This window comes from Dama dama, chromosome 22, assembly GCF_033118175.1.
Source record: "Dama dama isolate Ldn47 chromosome 22, ASM3311817v1, whole genome shotgun sequence".
In the NCBI taxonomy this organism is placed as follows: Eukaryota; Metazoa; Chordata; class Mammalia; order Artiodactyla; family Cervidae; genus Dama; species Dama dama.
In genome coordinates, this window is record NC_083702.1 from 36,191,514 (window position 1) to 36,201,561 (window position 10,048).

At 38.9% G+C, this 10,048-nt stretch overlaps 1 pseudogene; it reads right to left on the reverse strand.

Annotated features, from left to right (window-relative positions):
- Positions 1 to 685: 685 nt before the first annotated feature.
- Positions 686 to 1,193, reverse strand: LOC133043308 (large ribosomal subunit protein uL23-like; annotated as a pseudogene).
- Between the last annotated feature and the right edge of the window lie 8,855 nt (positions 1,194 to 10,048).

The following is a 10,048-nucleotide window of genomic DNA, read 5'->3' on the forward strand; positions in this document are numbered from 1 at the left end:
ATCAGGTCTGATCCCTGTGGAACTGTGTACAAGCCCCTCTGTCCTTGACTTTTGAAGTAAAATGCTGACTCAAGAGTTAATGATTGGGAAATGTGAAGATGTAGAGACTGTTGGGCTAGGAAACTGGTAACAATTTAGACAATAATTCTGCCACATAATAGAATCATCATATTCCCAGTTCCCTGAAAGACATAGATAAAGGCCTGACACACACTCCTAAGTTGATTTTACAGGAGGCAGACCGCCCCCTCCACCCCCCACTCAGATGAAAACTGCTGACCACAAGAATACAGACCCCACACTGGTTGAAACCAGAAGATGGGTGATGCTTGAAACTTCACCTTGATGTCAATCAGTCCAAGAGCTGATCATGCCCTGCTCCTTGAACACTATAAAACTCCTCACTACCGCGTCCAGGGCACTGTCTTCAGGGCATTCGCCCACTGTGGGCCCCTTTGTCTAGCAAAGCAATAGAAGCTACTCTTCTTTCTATGTCACCCAAAACTCGGTCTCCACATTTCTATTCGGCACCACTGAACAGAGGCTGAGTTTTAGCAACACCTGCGCAGGCCACACTTACCTGGAATTTCACACCAATGAATAACATGTGACTATCAAGACTATCACCAGCATTCATGACTCCCACAGCACCCCATGTATAGTCTACATCTTTTTTTTTTTTTTACATAGTGAAAACTTTTATATTTGGAATTAACCAGCTGGACTCAGTTTAGATGATCCCAATTTTGTTGGCAACATCCAAAGCATCATAGTCAGGAGCCAGTCGAACATATGCATTCTTCTCTCCATCAGGCCTGATCAGAGTATTGACCTTAGCCACATCAATGTCATAGAGCTTCTTTACAGCCTGTTTAATTTGGTGCTTTCTGGCCTTGACATCCATAATGAATACCAGTGTTGTCTTCTATTTTCTTCATGGCTGACTCGGTGGTAAGGGGGAATTTGATGATGGCATAGTGGTCAAGTTTGTTTCTCCTAGGGGCGCTCTTCTGAGGATATTTGGGCTGACTCCTCAGCTGCAGTGTTTTGGGCCACCGGAAGGTTGGTGACCACCGAATCTTCTTTTTCTTGTGGCTGTGGACACCTTTCAACACTGCTTTCTTGGCCTTCAAAACCTTTGCTTTGGCTTCAGCTTTAGGAGCTTCCTTCTTCACCTTCGGCACCATCTTCATGAGAAGGTATAGTCTATATCTTAAGAGATAACGTTTTCCTAGGACTCTTGAAAACATTCTTCTATGTCTCATTTGTTAAGACAGCTCTGTAACAACGTTCAGAAACAGGTCAAGTACTTTAAACTTTGCCCTCTCAATGATGTAATGTTTTTAAACTAAATATAGATTTTTTCTCCCCTCATGAACAGAGAATAGTGTTAAAATCTCAGACAGGACTAGTGATGAGAAAGGCGTGCTGATCAGAATATTGTTGAAAATATGAAAAAAATAAAGGTTTCTCATTAGGCTAGGCTATCGTGGTAGGCAGGCTGCCCACAATATTCTCTCTTTAAAACTAGGCTTTTCCACTCCCACACACATCCCCTTCATCTGCTACCCCTCAGGGTGAATGGTGATTGCCCCAATCTCCTGATCTAGAGGAAACGATGCATGCGGAGTGGGTCAGATGGCCCAGGGCCCCGGGAAAATATGTCTGTCTTGTCTTCTCTAGGCAAGATGCAAAGGGAAGCTGATAGAACTGGAGACAGGCTTTCACTACAAACAATGAAGGAAGGATCAGTTATTTCCTACCAGTCATCATGGAGACAGTTAGCAAAAAACTAACAACTTCAGTTTTGTGCCCAGAGCCCAAGCAGAGAGAGCAAAGAGTAGCCAGCTGCTGACAAGCAGCAACAACCAAATGATAAGGAGCATTTGGAAGAGGGCGCTGGTGATTAAGCCGGCTGTTGGGTTTGACAACTGAAAAAGGAGAGAAAATGTTCTTAATGTTCCAATGGGAGCGTTAAGCTTTATCTAACCATTATTCCTGGGCTTCCCTTGTGGCTCAGCTGGTAAAGAATCCGCCTGCAATGCAGGAGACCTGGGTTCAATCCCTGTGTTGGGAAGATCCCCTGGAGAAGGGAACAGCTACCCACTCCATGTTATTCTGGCCTGGAGAATCCCATGGACTGTGTAGTCCATGGGGTCACAAAGAGTTGGACACAACTGAGCAACTTTCACAACCATTATTCCCAAGAAAATGCCAACACACACTAGCGCTAGAGCTACTCTTCTTCATTTAAGACACTGTATGTTAATGGGCTTTTTATTCTGTAATATCTGATTCACTTATATGGCTGCTTTATAAGGGTGTGTGGTCGGAGCACACAACCAACATGCAAGTTTTCTTTTTTGAAACAAAACTTTTTTTTTAAGAGAAATTTTAGGTTCACAGCAAAATTGATTGGAAGGTACTGAGATTTCCCATTATTTCCTGCCCCCACAGAGGCATGGCCTCCCCCATTATCAACAAAAGGGGTACATTTGCTACACTGATGAACCAACATTGACACATCATGATTATCCAAGGCTCCTGGTTTATATTAGGGTTCACTCTTAGTGTTTTATATTCTATGGGTTTTTCTCTCTGAGTCACTTCAGTTCTGTCCAACTCTTTGTGACCCCATGGACTGTAGCCCACCAGCTTCTGTCCATGGGGATTCTCCAGGAAAGAATACTGAAGTGGGTTGCCATGCCCTCCTCCAAGGGATCTTCCCAACCCAGGGATCGAACCCAGGTCTCTTATACCTACCTGCATTGGCAGGTGGGTTCTTTACCACTAGCACCACCTGGGAAGTTCATATGGGTTTGGATGAATGTAAATGACATGTGTCCATCATTATGATGGTATTTTCATGGCCCTAAAAAATTCTTTACATAAGGATTTAATTTTTAAGATGAAGCTATTTTTGTGAACATAGAAAAATACTAAAATTTGGCTTTTCAATTCCAAACTAAAAATTTTTTTCACTTCCTTTTTCCCAGTTTTGTCTACAAATTCCATGTGCCAGACCAATGTACCAATGGTTTTGTTTATTAAACAAGTTTTCTTAATATGTTTGAAACTTCTCCTGAAAGATCAAATAATTACAATATCCTCATCATCGTTTCTTGCTCCTTTTCCCACCCCACCCTCTGCATCGCTTCATTTTGGGGAGATAGTTCCTGGCATGCTGTTTTCTATGCTGTGTTGTGATATAGTACAGTTTTGGCTGAAAAACTCCTTGTGGGACCAGCAGAGTGCACACCAAGATGGTTGGGTAGCAGCCTCTACCTCCCCTCTTAAGGCCTTCATTAAGCTCTAGTAATGGGGCATTTTCCTGGTGGTCCAGTGGTTGAGGCTCTGTGCTTCCAATGCAGAGGGTGTGGATTTGATCCCCGCTCGGGGAACTAGGATCCTGTGGAGTGCAGGCGAAAAAAAGCCCTCTAGTAAATGGACTCATCTGTTTTTTCTCATCTGTTCTCTACTCCAGGACTGTGAGCTGTAAGAACGGGGGTTGTTTTGCTCACTATTGTATCTCTAGCACTTAGAACAATGCCAGAAACCGCAGTCGATACACAGTAAATATTTTTTTAGTTATTGAATAAACCATTATCGGTGAGATCATTTACTCTGTGATTCTGAACTGCTTATCTGTCTTCTTTTGAGCAGCCTTCTAGATGGCCTACTTGAACAGGACTTGGGGAACAAGGGTGGTCTCATCACTGACCACTCACTCTCCCTACAGCAAGAGCTGCATTCCGCTAAATGACTCCCAGAGATAGTGGAAGCTTCTATTAATAGTCTGCAGTGACTCAAAGAAATGACAGCATTTTTAAGCTTGAGGAAATCTTGGGTCTATGCAAGCAGTAGCTGAATATGCAGTGTCCTTCATTTTGTTATTTTGTTGAGGAAATTTTGAGACGACAGCAAGTTTCATCAAGCCCCATAGAGGTTGAAACAGGTATACAGCCATATGCATTATTCCTGGGATCATGGTATTTACCAACTTGCTTTTGGCAGTGACTAGCTTGTTCACATAAATTTCTGAGGTGAACTATTTTTCAGAATTGTTCTCAGAAAGTAACACCTGTTTCTGACCACAGGCAACTGAGCATCAAAAGAAAAAAGGGAAGACAAGGAGGAATGTTTTCCTGGGTGTCAGCACAACACACCTGGCTGTATCCATCACTGGGAATTTACACCTTCAGATTCAGTATCAAGTATAAATCACTCTCAGAGTGGATCTTGCACTTAAATCAGTATAATTTGTTTATTAACATTAAGTTACCAGGAGTGATCCAAGTCTCTTTTAAAACTCACACATCAGGAACGTCCCCGGTGGTCCAAGTGGTTAAGAATCTGCCTTGCAACGCAGGGGAAATGGGTCCAATCACTAGTTCGGAAACCAAGATCCCACGTGCAGCAGAGCAACAAAGCCAGCATACCACAACTACTTAGGCCCACGTGGTGTAACTAGAGGGTCCAAGCGTCTCAACAAAAGATCCTGCGTGACCCAATGAAAACCTGATACAGTCAAATACATAAATATTGTTTTTAAAAAAACCCTCACCTTGCACTTTTTAAAGTCAATGACACAGATCTTGAGTACAGTAAATTCTGAAATTTGGCAAGTGTCAGGTTCTATGTCCATGGATGTTACAAAAAATAGAACTACAGTCCCATTTATGTTGTAACAATTCTCATTTACTCTTTCTGCTAAACTTGATCCAAACTGTGTTACTTTTTAGTCACTGGTGCTTCATGTCAAGAAAGAAATTCTGAAAAAGAAAAAGAAAGAAATTCTAGTGACAAAAATAAGTTGCGTTCAACTTGGAATTTCATAAGATTATTCCATTTCCAGCAGGATGGCAGACTAGATACCCTAAATGTCTCTCTACTAGAAACAAAATGATGGATAAAATAACAGGAAAGAAAGAAATATTCAGATCTCTTAACTAAGTAAAAACCCTCTCTGACAGAAAATAACAGCCTGACTCTCACAGAGATTTACAGCCTGAATTGTGATTTGCAGTTTGCCACTGTATCAAACAAATAAATAAATAAAACTTCTTAAGATAACAATTTTATTTCATACGGTGATACTGTCTCCTAAATGGTTGGCAGAAGAGAGTAAAATCTAGGACACAAAAATTCCCATAGATAAGATCCAAGAAACTTTACATTGAGAATGGATAAACAGCAAGGTGTATAGCACAGGAAACTATATTCAATATCATGTGATAAACCATAATGGAAAAGGATACAAAAAAAGAATGTATATATGTGTATAACTGAGTCACTTGGTTGTACTGCAGAGATTGACATAACATTGTCGAGCAACTACACTTCAACTAAAAAAAAAAAAAGACCCAGGGAAAAGGAGTAATTCACAAATGAGTTTGCACAATTCCTTGTACAAGGAAGCAAGGCACCATGAATAGGAGATAGCAGAAACAACAGGGGAAAAAGATCCACAAAGGCTTCTGATGTTGGAATTATTAGACACAGATATAAAATAGTTATATTTAATATATTTAAATAAATAAATGTGAAAGCTCAAAATATGAGTAAAGAACAACAAACTCCACAGATGAACAAACAGATTTTAAAGAGAACCAAACAACTGACATGTACACACTACTATATTTAAAATAGATTACCAATAAGGACCTATTGTGCAGCACAGGAAACCCTGTTCAATACTCTGTAATAACCTAACTGGGAAAAGAATTGAAAAAGAAGAGATTCATGTACATCATAATTGAATCACTTTGTTGTACACCTGAAATTAACACAACCTTGTTAATCAACTATACTCCAATATAAAATTTAAAAAATTTTAGTAAAATAAGATGCATGAGTGAAAATAAATACATAAATAAATAAAATACAGAGAACCAAACAGAATTTCTAGAGATCAACAATTGAATGGTAAAATATCAATGGACAGGAATAATCGGTTAGCTATACCAGAGGAGAGAATTTGAAAATGGGAAGAAACACACAAAAAAAATTCAGGAAATATCCCAGACAGAGATGAAAAATATGAAATAGAAGTTAAAAGGCATGGAGTATAGCGTGAGGTCTAACTATCATTCCAGAATGACGTACTAGAGTAGGTAAGGATGTCAGGATAATGGCTGGGGATTTCCCAGAATGCTTAAAAGGTACAAATCCAGAAAAACCAAATGAAAACAAAACAAAAGCAGGATGGGAAAAAAAAGTATTCTATACCTAATCATAGCCGCAAAACACCAAAAGACAAAATGCCTTCAACAGTGCACAGACAGAAGATGCATCACCCATAATGAAACAGCAATTAGACTGACAACTGACTTCTCAACAGCAATGAGAGAAGCCATCTTCAACAGGATGAGATAAAATGATTGACAACCTATTATTAATATCTTTAAGAAAATAATTTTCAGACAAATAAAAACTGAGAGAATTTACCACCAAAGAGCTCACCAAAGAATTAAAGGAAGGACTCTATTTCAATAGAAATGGTAACAAAGACTTTGGTAATATAAGGATAAAATAAACAACATTGATTGTTTATAATAACTGATTACATTGATTGTAATGTTATAAAAATCAGTGGGAATAATTAGCCTAAAACACCATTATAGTACCTTACAAATAGTGAGAGGGTGGAGGGTGATCAGAATTAAAACATTCTAAGGTTGACACTTCCCTGACAGTCCAGTGATTAAGACTGCATGCTTCCACCTGGCGGGGTGGGTTCAATCTCTGGTCGGGCAACTTAAAATTCCTCATGCTGTGTGACTAAAAACAACAGTAACCAAACTCTAGAGTCTTTGCAATTCTTGGAAGGTAAAATTATTGAAAAACTATAAACTCTGACAAAGGTTCACATTAAAATAATCAGAATAACCACCAAAATAAGAGACACAGAGCTTATTATTTCTAAGTTAGTACATGTGAAAGATTCAAATAAGGGAAAACTTAATGAATTTGAAAGACAGCAATATTAAAGAAGAGAGGCAGAAAGGCAGCACAAAGAGGAGGATATAATAAGATTTATTTCTACAGTCCTAATATTTCAATAACCACAATAAATGAAAATACATTATTTTCCCACTAAAACAAAGCAAATATCACACTGTATTTTTTTAATCCACTGTTTAAAGCTGGTAATTTTAAAACATAAGAATTACAGAATGTGTGAAAATCAAACTGATGATCAATGAAATAAATCATTTAGTGTTTGTGTTTTCACTGAACTCTCTAGTTTTAGAGTCAGGCTACAGGGCCCCCATAGTCACTGTAAATAAGCAGTTACTAGGCAACAACTTGCAAACAGTGTGTCTGTCTATGTGTTGCTGAAGTTCTGAGAGAAGAAAAAAAAATAGCCACCTCAAATCTTTTTAGCTCAAAACTTTATGAATTTTCTAGCCAAAGATTTTTTAATTGTTATGGTTTTTAGATCTCACACATGAAATATACTTTTCTTTTGGAAAAGTACCTAAAAATCAAGATTTTAAGAATGAAATCATTCTCTATTGTTTACTTCTTGGATCATCCTGTTCATCAACCAAAGGAACCCAGAATCTAACACTCCGGCAAAGTTATTCTATTATTTATTTTCTAAGTGTTATCACATGTCGCAGAGAATAGAAAGAGCCCATTAAGTTCCTACCTATTTAAATGAACGGTAGCTCTCTAACATACTCAAACACATATTCTCAAGCTATCCATAAATCTGTTTTAGGATTTCTTTAACAGTGTCCATGATGAAATGGAATTTGAAGTGCTCAGTCTCTTCAGCCCTCAGGAGTCACCGAAGTGCTTCCAAGTAAGACAGCCAAGTAAGCAAGGGCAGTTCCTTCTGCTAATCCTCTTAAGGATTGCCACAGGGAGAAGGGTTCACTTCAGTAAGTTCTTGTCGTCTATCACTACGAAATCATAAAATGTGAGAACCGAAAGAGACCACAGGGAACTTTTGGTCCAATCGTCTCTAATTCAACAACTGCAAAATCTGAGACGCCAAGAAAGGAAGTGTACTAGCTAGTTAATTGGGAAAGAAAAAGAACCCATGCCCTCCATTTCAGGGTTTTCCATTCCTCCCCCACTTTCTGCTTATCACTCTGTTGATAAAGCCTTAACTGCTTAATAAGAAGGACACAAACTGTTGACTGGAAGGAGCTTTCTATTTTCAGGACTCATCAGAACGACGGCTTCTAACTTGGGGTCATTAAGCTCCATGAAACAGACGGCAGTTTGTCTGGGTCCACACCCCGTTTCTGAGACACAGGAGCGCTCTCTCCTGACAGCCCCATCCTGTCCACGGGGAGTTGAAGGCAGATCCCAGCAGACGTGGGAAACCTGCGGGGCTGGCGGTCGTGCTCACACTGTCAGCTCATTTCCCAAAGTCAGCTTCAAATGCTCCTAGTTCTTGGCCACATTTTCCCCCAGTCATCATTTAAGTGAAGTGGTCTTTTATATTTAGACAAGATGAAACTCTTCCTTGATGTTTCCTTTCATTCTGCGCATGTGAAAGACTGTTGGAGAACCTAAAGAGGGTCGAAGATAAGCAACTGAAAAGCCCAAAGGATGGGAAGTGGTTTCTCTGCAGCAGTCCAGTGAGGTGGGACTGTTTATCTAAAGAAGAGACAGCTGAGTGCAGAAAAAATACATTAAGGCGGAATTGCCTCATTAAAAAGCAACATGCTCATCTTTTAAGTAATTTCAAACTTGGGTTTCTGAAATGTTATATTGCCACCAGAAATAATAATAAACTCTATCTTTGATAAATTCTGTATTTTTGTGATTAGCTCTGTAAGAAATGGTCGGTGTGTTTTTCAAAGTAGCTGTGCCATTTTGAAACTATTAACAATGTTTCCCCACATTATTGCCAGCATTTGATATTGTCGCCTTTAAAAGAAATGAACAATTTTGGTAATTATGTGCTTCTTATAGCCTAAGAATTTTTTGTCTAATCCAAGGTCATAAAGTTTTTCCCCAAGTTTTCTTCAGGAAGTTTTATAGTTTTAACTCTTATATTTAGATATAACCTTGATTTTTTAATCTAAAATTAAGTGTGAGGCACAAGCCAGGGAATGGACGTAGAATCCCTTGGCAAAAAAAAAAAAAAATGGTGGGGGGGGGGGGGAAGCTTGGTCAATAGTTGTTAAGGCAAATAGTATTTTATTTTGTTTTGCTTTAGTTTTGCAATTTACAAGTAAAACCAATAATCATTTCAATATTTCTTGACATTCTGTGTGTAATACACACAAGTAGGAATTGTGCACAGGGAAGAATCTCAAGAAGTAGCAGACCCACTGAGCTTTTTCCTAATGTGTTTCCATTTAATTAAGAAGATGAAACATGAGAATTTGAGTAATAGAAACTGTTTTAAAAGCTGCACATATTTCACTGAGAAACATAATGTACAGAACCAGTGACTCTCATCAAGAAAGGAGCCAGGTCCTTCTATGCAGATATATCAAAATCACCAGGAAGATTTTCAAATTATATATGCTTCCCATCCCCGGCCCCTGCACACACACACACACACACACACACACACACACACCCCATATGCTGAAATTCTGGCAAAAACCCTCCCGTTTCCAATTGAGGGTAATATTGGCCGCTGTTACAAAAAGGGCATGTTTTAACTCTCAGACAAGCTTTGGGAAAAGTTGTGAATCACTGCTCTCTAAGTGCTTTGGGAGTTGTCTACCGAAGATTCATGGATGGTTTTTAATTGCATCTTAAAACATAGGGTGCAGATAGAGAGGATGGAGATCATTTCAGTTTGTTTTTTTTTTTTTTTTTTTAATAATTAGGAGACAGGGAGGAAAATGACCAGGAGATGTTTACTTTCCTTGGAGCACATGTTAAAGCAGGGAGATGAGTCTGGAAGGATAGATTAGGGTTAAATTGTGGATTATAAACTCCATAAACATAGGGGCTTTGCCTATCTTGTTCACTTCTAGATGCCCAGCATGCACAACAGTGTCTTGCACATCACAGGCCCTCATGAATGTTGAATAAATGAAGTCTTGATTGTCAAATTAAAAATTAAGGA